Source organism: Cavia porcellus, unplaced genomic scaffold (assembly GCF_034190915.1).
Source record: "Cavia porcellus strain 051 isolate PalLab524CR breed Dunkin Hartley unplaced genomic scaffold, mCavPor4.1 scaffold_5, whole genome shotgun sequence".
Taxonomy (NCBI): Eukaryota; Metazoa; Chordata; class Mammalia; order Rodentia; family Caviidae; genus Cavia; species Cavia porcellus.
This window is the reverse complement of record NW_026947488.1, coordinates 77,369,897-77,381,609: the sequence shown is the minus strand read 5'-3', so window position 1 is coordinate 77,381,609 and position 11,713 is coordinate 77,369,897. Positions and strand designations below refer to the sequence as shown.

At 33.7% G+C, this 11,713-nt stretch overlaps 1 pseudogene; it reads left to right on the top strand.

Moving 5' to 3' along the window:
• Positions 1 to 4,846: 4,846 nt before the first annotated feature.
• On the top strand, positions 4,847 to 11,385 carry LOC100723396 (tumor susceptibility gene 101 protein-like; annotated as a pseudogene).
• Positions 11,386 to 11,713: the final 328 nt, after the last annotated feature.

Below are 11,713 nucleotides of genomic sequence, written 5' to 3'. Positions count from 1 at the left end.
AGCTTGAGAGCCAGAAATCTGAGCGTCTCCTGGGAGGTTGACCATAGCAAATAAGGGGGACTTCCTTCTATCATCTCTTTGAAGGCAAATATTTTCATTACTGTTTCGCTATATTCTGATTAATGGTACTGCTCTATTCAATAATCTGTTTTGATTAAGTTCTATAATGTTCTGTATTTCACCTCATTTTAATATACGCAATTGAAAGAACAACTATTATAAAGGTAATGAAATATACTGTGATACCTATTACTGTTATCCCGGTAACCTGCTGTGAAGTTCTGTACCAATTTCACTGTACGATCTTAGTTGGCTTTATTCCATCTTGTTCTGTTGCTTTTTACCACTTTCAAAATAAAATTTTAAAAAATTGATAAGCAAAAATAGATTAGAAAGAGTGGCTGAACCATTGACAAGTGAGCAAGCTTTACAGAGGAAATGGGAGACAAGAAGAATGAGATTGTTTATAAAATAGTTTGATGCACATAAAATCCCAGAGAGGGATAAGAATAGCATCTAGTGTTCCCCTGAGATAATAAGAGTGAACAGACACCTCAGCATTTTTGTACTTTGACTTCTTTAGGAGAGTAGTGAGATGTAAGCGGTATATGAAAGCAGATTCTAAGAGGGCATAAATCTGTCACATTTCAAGGTGATTTTTCTCCTGTCCTGTACTGTTTGCACTCATTTTATGTTAGCATAGCACCGGCTTTATTTTCCTGACTCTTATGTCTGTCAACACCTCGTCAAACCAGTGACTTTCTCGTGCCTGTGTAATCATCGTGGGAATGAACAAAATCAGTGGCACTTTCGGCAAGGTAGTTAAAATTCCTGTCAGAGAGCAAAGCTGGCTAAGAAGGAACAGTGATAACCTGTGCAGAGCAGCAGGTGGAAGGGATGAAGGGCAGTTAGAAAGTTCAGAGGAAAATCCAAATTCCACAGAAGTGTGGTTGCTTAGAGAAAATTTGCATTACATTTAATATTTCAACTTTGTTTTTAAAGATGGTAAATTTATCTCCCTCTGATTACCTGAATTTAGGGAACAGAGGTGATAGTTATTATGTAGAATGCTTTTATTTGGGATAGCAAAAATGATATGTTTGATTGCAGTTATATTTGTCTAACTTTGCCCATGTGCTAAAATTTATTGAATCTTATATTTGAAGTTTGTGAATTGTGTTATACTCAAAGTTTTGGATTAATGAAGTTGTTTTGTAAGTTAAAATATTCTCTCTCATTATTTTAGTATAAAAAGGTACAGAACTTCAGAATATTAAATATGCACAATAGATTTTTGTTGATATAATTTTATCCCCTTCTTGTGCATTTTCACAAATGTGCTGCTTTTATTCCATTTCTTTAGCTTCATGTAATAGTGACCTTTCTGAGGATGGGCAGCAGAGAGGCTTGATGCTGTGGTCATATCTAATGAGCAAGCATCTTGATTTGTTTACTATATAGATGGCTCACTTAAAAGTATTTTCTCAGTTCTTTGCCTGGCTGATGCATGATTATATCAAAAATAAATGTTTCTTAGTTGACAGAGAAAATTAAAAGTAAAACCGGATATACCCTGACTAACTTTGAGAAAAAAATTGTTTGTGTAGTGGTCTAAGGTGCCAGTGCAGGTGTGTCTTTTCCAGCAAGTAAGAAAAAGTGATGGTATAGAATGTTTTTCAAAAAATGATGTTATGTTATCCATGGATGAGATTATTTTTGTACTTTGACTCATAGTTTTTAAATGAATTTCTGGATTCACAGGATTATTGGTAAGTGCTAATGGTAAATAGTTTCTACTTCAGCTACCCTATGTGAAAACTGAGAGACAATGTCCTAGAAACACACAATTTTTTAAAGAATTTATTGAGGGAAAGAGGGCTTCTGTCTGAGATGGACAGAAAGGGGCCCATAAAGTAGGTTGTCCACCAAAAAGAGTTACCATAAAGCCCAGCATTTTCAATTCTAAGTATTCAAAAACAGGGAAATAAAAATATATCCATCTAAAATATTTTGTATACATAGCAGCAATATTTGTGGAACCTCCAAAATATGAACAGATCAATGTATATGAAATGATAAATGAGTGAATAAAATGTTGTGTAAATATACAACTGAATATCAATCTTTAAAAAGAAACAGTACAATTTGGGTAAATGCTAGAATTATTATGGTAAGTCAAAGAAGCCAGTCCCAAAAGGGAAACACAGTTTGATTCTGTTTTATGAAATGTCCAGGAGACACAAATCTACAGTAAGAGAAAGATTAGAGATCCCATTCAACCCAGCTATCCTCATTCAGTGTAATTTCCCAGAAGAACTAAAAACTTCATACCACAGTGATACGTGTATACCCATATATAGCAAGCACAGTTTATAACAGAGAAATCTCAAAAACAACCCAAATGCCCATCAACCAAGAAATTGATTTTTAAAAAAGATGTGGTATTTTTATAGAGTGGAGTACTATTCAGCTATAAAGGATGAATTTGGGGCTTTTATAAGTAGAGGGGTGCAATCTGAGATCATACTTATCAGTGAAATAAACTGGGCTCACATGCAAATACCATATTGTCTCCCTCGTGTAAGAAATTGAAAAAAGTAAATAAGATCCAAATGAAAGGGCAAGAAACTACTCAAAAGAAAGAACAAGTGGGATGGGGAAAGGAGAAAAGATGAGAAGAAAAAAGAAAAAAAATATATATATACACTTATATATATACTATATATGTGTGTGTATATGTGTGTGTGTGTGTTTATAAAAGATTGCTAAGACAATCGCACTAATTTCCATTAGTGTATTAAAAAGAATGGTTTGTACTCATATTGTTTGATCAGTTTTTCATGCCTATTTCTTGTAACCTGAGCAACTACATTGATGATAACTATACTCAATAATTAACCATTGTTAATCTCCTATTATCTTGTTTTGAAACTCTGTATCACTATTTTTATTGTTTTTCTCTTTAAAAAGAAAAACAATCAAAATATATATCACAAACATGAACTAATATAAGTATTCTAAAACATAAAATATTTTCTATGTAGCAGAGCAAAAAATCAAAAACATTGCTTTGTTGCTATGAAGAAATTGAAATATTTCAAACTTATTGTGAATTTTGACATTTTATTTACTTAACTTAGATGACATAATGGCATAATTTAGATGACAATGTTACAAGCCCCAGGCACACCTGAGAAGCCCAAATATTAAAGGGAATCTATCAGAAACAATGTTTATGAATATATAAACTCCATGATGTTGTTAACAGTCCACTAGCCAGTAAAATTAAGATTCATTGTTCAAATTATTTTCAAAATGTAAATTGTTTTAAAATAGAATATTCACTTGATTTAAACTGAGCTACCAGCAGAAGGCAGCATACAACCAAATAAATACTGATTTTTCTCTATGATTTTTGGAGTCCAAGCTCTTAGGACTCCAAAAGAAGCAAACCAATTTAAAAGTCCTAAGACGCATGAAGTCTAAAGTTTGCTGCATCAGCATAATGGAACTGTTTGTTTAGTTTTTTAGCTTAATAATGTTAATCTGTGAGACTCTTTGACAAGGTGTGAAAAACGGATGTCATGGGGGAAAACAAAACCAAACACAGAATGTATTTGTAGCATCCAGATGCTGAATTAAGCAATCTCAACTATGTTAAGGAAATATCCTTCACAAATACCATGGTATTCTCAGGGAAAACTTCATGATAGGACTCCTTCATGTTTCAGATTTCAAAATAGTTAAGTCAGAAAAGTTGCAGTAAAAAATAAATGTATTGAACACTAACAAGAAATTTATCCAAACAGAGAGTGCTCTCTGATTGGGGTCAGAATGACCATACTCTGAAAGAAAATTTGGTTCAAAATATTTGAACTAGTCAGCTGGAATTATCTTCAAAGAGAAGGAAATGATTTTTAAGTGGAGAATAAAATCTATTAACATTTAACAAATGTTCATTCAATCTATGAATTACTAAACTTTTCACCTAATATAGTAATGACTATAAAATTGTGTCTATTATAAAAAAATCAAAACACAGTGGAAGAGCTCTTAAAAATTCAAAAAATGTCAAGCAATTTTTATTCATCTGAACCAATGCAATTTGTTATACAATTAATTGCTATATTATTTTTACTTCCTTGATCTTATTCAGTTTCATTTAGTTTGATAATGTAAGTTTAACCTTATGGTAATTCTATCACAAGAATAATTAATGCTTATAATTTTGATTAAACTTATCAATAATTAAAACTTTTTGTTATAAAATCTGTCCTATTTGGGAAATAAAATATTCAATCTGAGAATAGTGATTAATAGAGATAGGGAGGAAGTGTGGGTGACAAAGGCTGGATCAAAAATTATTTGCATTTGGGAGGAGCAAAGATGGTGGTTAGATAACAACTGGCTAGAGAGGCTCCCGGAGATAGTCAACTTAGAATTCTACATAATACAGAGTGGGGAACCCTAAACAGAGGGAGATGAGTTTTCTCTCTCTCGTCCCAAGAAGAAATTACGACGACTTGCCAACCATCGAGATCCTGCTGCTTCGACTCACTGGAGGTGCAGTCACACTGAGGTCAAGGATCGGCCAGCCGAAGAGAGAGCTGAGCTGATGGGGAGTGTGCATTGACCTGTGGTGAGTGACGGGAGTGGAGCCATTCCACATAAAGGGAGGCTCTGGTGGATGACATTCTCCGACCAGGCAGGACTGGAAATTACAAGGGGCAGCAGTGACTTCAGTCAATTGTTTGCTTCCCAAATGGGATTGGTGGAGTGAGCTAGGCTTGGATCATGTGACCTGGCTGAGACCCAATAGGTTATCCGAAATCAAGTCCCTACAGCAATGGTGCACACTAATCACACTAACCCAGCGAAGCCTCAGAAGTTTGATCTGGCGGGGAGGCGGCACAAAGTAATACAGTGCAGACCACAGCAGCTTGACTGATCTGAAGGGGAGGGGCCAGCATACGCTGTCCCTGTCTGCAACACACTAGCACACAGCAGTGGAAAGGGTCATCTAGCCAGCGCACTTCAGAAGAATTGTAACCAACAAAGAAAAAAACTGGGGCCTCCTGGAAGAAGCAAAAAAGATGGGAAGAGGAAGCAAAAACAAAACGTCCCCAGGTTCCAACCCTGAGAACATTGACCCAGGACGGGTAAATACAAAGGAGAATGAGAACAGCAAACATGCAATATCAGACACAGTGCCAGTGGACATAAAGAGATATATTCAGGACCTCATAGATGAGTTCAAAAGTTAAATATTTAGCCAAATAAAGCAAGATATAAGAAGATTAATAAAAGAGATACTAAGTACCCCTCAATCAGACACAGATGGAAGAAGGGAGGAACTCAAATAAAGGAGAGAACCATTTGATGAAAAATATAAAAAAAAAAAATAGAATACATGAAGCAGATTCAAAGAGATCACCAGGAAATTAAAAGCTCTATGGAAAGATGACAAATCAGCTTGAAAGAAACTAAGTATAGATTATTTAAACTGGAGGACAATTTTGCAATGTGGAAATATGAAAGGGAAATTTTTAAAAAAATAACAAAGAAACAAACAGTAACAATACAAAAGGCTAGAAGATGACAAAAGGATCTGTAACTTGAGAATAAAGAATGTGAATGAAAATACTTCAGCACTACCTGATTAAACAGAGTCCAGCTCTTTCTTCATATCTTGACTCAGATCAATACCTTGTCTTTCCTTTTTCCACTAACAACTTTATTTACTTGCAATAAGATTGACTTTTGCCCTCTTTTATTGTTATTAGCAGTTTAACTAATCTCTAAGTTTATATTCTCCCATGGTACCTACCAATAGAGTTCTACTTAACAGCTAAGAAGTAATTTCAATACATGAAAGCACAAGTAGAGAGTAACTGTATTTAAATAAAAATAAAGTTGCCATAACAAACAATACTTTGAATTTTGTAAAATGTATATATTTACTATTTATTGAATACCAATGCAGTGAATTTGTACAGAAAATAAGTTGACTTTTGAGACATCAGCCTTGCATTTTATTATTCAATGTGCTGAATGCTTATTAAAACATAATAGTTGCCCTTTACCACCGAATTACTTTCCTGTCAATTCTTTTAATTTATGAACTAATGAGATTAGTTGCTTAATCTATTCCTTTTTATTTTTTTATTTTATTTTAAAGATACTAAGAGAAAAGAGGACAGAACAAAGCATATCAGAACAGAAAAATGTAAGCAACACAGCACTCTACCATAGGACAACCGGATATTAACAGTAGCTATCATAATGTCTCTTCCTTTGAAATAGTTGAGCATGCCTACACATACAATAGTATCAAACATAACAAAATAGTGTAAAACCACTCAAGAGAATGAAAGTATTACAGGGCCTTCAGAACCAAATAACAGAAAATGAACAATGGCTACTATATTATTTCATTTTCCATAAAATATTTGTTTATGCTATCACATATATTAAAATCCACACAACATGATAGAACTAATGAGAAAGGAGGAACAAAAGCATGGTAGGACTTCAAAGCAGATGATATTAAATCAGCAATTGCTGCCATAATGTCTTGCTTTATTCAAAATAGCTGTTCATACATAATCACACATAATAAAATCAAACAGAATAAAGCCATTCAAACTAATGAATGAAAATATTATAAGGCTTCAAAGCAATGTAATAGGGAATCATGATTACCATAAAGTCTTCTGTACTCTTACCATTTCTTACAGTAGGGCGACTATACAGTATTTATACATGTGAGTTTGATTTATTTTGCTTATGAGTATGGTCTCAAGTTGCATCCATTTATTTATAAATATCATTTTCTAGCAGTGCTTTTAAGAAAAATAAAGCTCACAAAATGCTTAAAAGTATTTTATTTTTCTTTTTGTATTACAATATTTACCAAACTTTCAGTGATATTAGATATAATTTCAGCAACAAAAATGAAAATAACTATTCACACATAAAACCATATTGGTTATACAAATAAACAAATTAGGGTCAATCTTTAGTGTCAAACTTAAACATTAATACAAGATAGTATTTTTAATATCTGATTTTTCTAATTCTTATCCCTAAACTGATCTAGAAACAGCAAGTATTCACAATTACCTGATTTTCCTTCAGCTTTCATTCCTACTATAGAAAATTAAGATTGCTTAAACAAATGATTAACTCCAGGAATCAATGAGGAAAGATGTAAGAACATAGAAATAAAATAGCAGAAAATACATTTTCGTATATGGTGAACTAACCTACATGTAAAAAGATGATATATTATTTCCTTCTGTTTTTATATTCCAGAATATACACACGTGCACATACACACTCACGCACATATACACCCCAAATAGGTCTTGGAGAAATGAAGTTGCTTGTATTATTTCTTTTTAAAAATGTTTCATATTCTCTTAAATTTGGCCAAGTAGTTAACCTGATAAAACTCATTTTATTCATTTATGAAAGAACCATAGCAGAAATATAATTGATTTAATATTTGACTTCATTTAGATTATATGCAAAATCACTTATCATAGAGCATGGTTTACAGAAAAATGATTAATAATAATAAACGTTCACTACTATTGTTACCTTTACTAGCATTACTTTTCTGAAGTCCTTTCTCAAGAATTACCTCAACCAGTATTTCTGTTTTGAGTGGTAATTTGAAATGTGTAGGGGTAATACAATGGTTCCTTACATTTTATCCTGCTAAGACTATGAAACATGCTGATTTGTTTTTCTCTATTCCATGATGTGCTGTTTTGCATCAAAGTTTATGCAACCTATAAGCTTTGAATAGATCATTGTACTACAATTAGGGAATATGAACAATAATAATGAGTATGAAAATCGACAGAATTGTCAAACTTGCTAGTACACATTGAACCTTGAGCTCATAATTCTCAGGATAATGTTGAATAATCAGTAAAATTTTACTATTACTCTAGCAACTCTAGAAGAAAGTGAGAAAAATCTATCTTCAAAAAGAAAAGATTCTGGATGTGGCTGTAGCACACTGGCAATCCCAAGTGACCACTCAGTCAGTTATAGAGGATTAATTTCTGAGTTTCTGAGGATCAAACAGCTGAGAAGTTAGAGTGGGGAAAGAATGTAGCATACCTTCTAATTGTTGCGGCCCTTGTACCATATTATATATACATATATTCTTGTCCTGGATAATGTGGAGTAGCCACAAAAAGTGCCAATGCACTACTGAAAACTTCTCTATATCTGGTAAGTCTAAAATTTTATGAACACTGGTGTCCATATGAAATCATATATTCTGGGGAAGATTTCCAGTCTCTGGTTTTTGTATCCTGCTTTAAAAATAGTACCGTAACTTTTGCCTGTATATTGCTTTGAAACATGGCTTTTCTGTGGTTGTTGTTCACTATTTTATTTATTGGAAAACACAATAATGTGGGCATATGATAGGGGTAGGTCCATTGGCCAATGAAGCCATTTTGAAAAAGAAACATGATAATACGATGAAATTCTCAAGAGAGTCCAGCCACATTGTGAGCTGAGGGAAAATGTTCTCCAGCAGAGATGACAATGAGTGCAAAACTTACACCTACAAAATATTGACACTTTAAGCAATCTCATAAACTTGCATTGGATGAGAATGTTTCTGTAATTTAATTGAGAGGGATTGGATTTATTATTATACCGTGCTCTTTGCCCAATTATAATAAGTTGTGTTTTAACATGGATACTGAGAGTTTTAAAAAGTGGCTTATTTTTCTAATATTTCTTCTTTGTACTTCAGTTGTTATTTGATTCTTACTACTTATTACATTTTATAATTAAAATTGATTTAACCTACAACATCCTTGTTTTTGAAATTTTTCTCATTTCTTGTGATTTTTTGAAGATTTATTTTCTCTACTAGTTACATATGAATATATATTTAGAGCTCTCAATGTACTCTCGCTAAAATTTTGTAAAATATATTTTCTTGGCCAGGGATTTAGCTCAGGGGCATAAGTGCCTACCTGGCAAGCATAAGGCCATGAGTTTGATCCCTGGTACCAATATATATATCTTATTCTTTAAATTTCTCTTTTTGCTTATTGTACTGAATTATTTCCCTGATCAACTTGATACATTTAATATTATATTTAGGTAGTTTTCTTCAGATTCCTGACAATCTTTGCATGTCCAGTCACACATTTTATTGAAGAGTTACTCTGAATTAAGAATTAGCTCAAGAATCAAATAAACTGGACTTTGAATGCGAGTAAAAGAAATTTCCAAAAAGAAATTTGCTTGAACTAATAATTCACTTTCTTTGAACTCATTTCTCATCTCTCAAATACCTCTCAGTATTGTCTGTGGGGTTTCCCTTTGCTTCATTTCATTGGTTAATTCTTTTATAACTTTTATATTTCACTTCACATTGGTAGTATGTAATGATAATGATCATGTTTGGAGAGCTGCTAAAAGTGCATAATATAGTTTAAATCTTTTTAATTGTCCTTCCTCTCCCTTCTACCCCCTCACTCCAAATTTTGGTCTCCTTTCCACTTGCAAAAGATCTCCCTGTTTCTTATTATTCCCTTTGTATTTTTTTTTATTTTATCCTTTGAGTTTCATTTTTAAAAAATAGAGTCTCACTGTTTAGTCTTGAACCCACTATGTAGCCCAGGCTGGCCTGGAACTCATATTGATCCTCCTGCCTCACCTCCCTAGTTCTGGGATTACAGGGGTGTGCTGCCATGTCCAGCTATTCTTTGGGCTTCTCATTAAGCCAAAATTAAATTTCTGTGTCTGGTTTAAGTCACTTGCCATTATCATCTCAAGTTTCACCCATTTTTTCTACAAATAACTGCAATGTATCCATCTTTTTAGAGTATTCAGAAAAAAATCTGTGTAGAGATTCCTCAAAAAACTATAAAGAGAAATTTCAAGTAACTTACCTATTCATCTATATATCTTCCCAAAAGTGTTAAAGATGTCATATGACAGTGACACCGGCATTCACAAGTTTATAGCAGAACAATTCATAAGAGTTAAATCTTAGAAACTGCCTATCAGTCCATGAACAGATGAGTATATATTTTTTTTAAAAGTGTTTGGTAAGAATACAGAAGAAATGGTTTTTCCTTCAAGAGTCTGATTACAATCACCTGCTGTGTGCTCTCAAAGTCCTTAGTGAAGGGCTCTGTCACACAATTTACATTATTTTTTAAAGTTCACTTACTTTTTACTTTTAATTTGGCGTTTCTTGGTCAATGACTTATTCATCGCCGCAAATTTAATGCTTAGAAAAGAACATTACACATTTTTTGCACTATGATGTTTAAGTACAGCTACAGAGAACTGTATGTGAAACTGTCAATGTTATTTCACTGTACAGAGATCACAAGTCTATATTGAATTCATATGTTTTGAATGAAGGCAGTTCTAGGGAACTAATGAGCCTCACTGGAACAATTCCTGTGCCTTACAGATGTAATATGCATAATATGCCAACATGACTATGGCTGCTGGTTGCATACTTATATAATTCCCCTATCTGTTTTGTTAAGCCTACTAGTTCAATGATTATTAAAACAGGAAAGCATGTTGATGCAAATGGGAAATTTTAAGTCCTTAACATGCATGAATAGAAAGAAACACCCTCAGTCAGACCTGCTGGGACTTATTAATTCATGATTGTAGTGTTTGGAGATGAACTTCCTGTCTTCTCTTGTCCTGCTGTTTCAGCATCTTATCCAACATAGCAAGCAACAGGGCCACTAAATACCTCCTACATGCCAGGCATGCCTGGTGGAATCTCTGCATACCCATCTGGATAGTCTCCTAATTGCAGTAATAACGCAGGGTGTCTTTACCCACCTGGTATCCATACTCTGTCACAACAGGCTCTCATTACCCTTCTCAGCCTCATTTGACCACTATTGGTCCCTCATAGATGACACCATCAGTGAGGATACCATCTGGAGAGAGGATACCTCTCTCTTTTTGGCAGTCAGTGACAAACTAAGATGGTGAATGAAGGAAGAGATGAATCATGCCCAGACAGAGCTTAATGCCTTAAAATGAACAGAGGAAGAACTATAAAAAGAACACCAGGAACTGGAAGAAATTGTCACTCGTTTAAATCAAGAAGTAGCTGGAGTTGATACAAATGTAGAACTTTATAAAAGAAGGATGAAGAACTCTTCTCTGGAGAAAATGGAAAATTAACATGAACACAATGGCATTGATGAAGCTATCAGTCCCATAGTCACATTATATAAACAGGTCTTTAATCTCTATGCAGAAGAAAATGCTATTGAAGCCATTATCTTTCACCTGGGAGAAGCCTTGGGGTAGGATGTCTTCCTGAAGTATGTACATCTTCTTTCCCATAACAGTTCCAGCTGAAGGCACTAATGCAAAAAAGCAAAAAAGAGTGCCAATCTTCGTGACTTCTACTGACTTCTCTAATACCAGCTAAAGATTGACTTCTGGAGCATAATTTTCATTTCCTCTCTCTTATCAATAGATTCACATCATAAGTTATTGCAGTTTATTATTCAAGTGTAAAATATTTTGAATCAATAATATATTTTGTGTTTTCTTGGGGTAAAGAGTGGCTTTTATCAATGCACTTTTAGCTTCTGTAAACTTCTTGACAACAATCTCTCAGCCCTTTTGTATCAGGTTCTGACCTAGATCCCTGATCTCCCAAACAAGTGTATGGTGGAGTTTA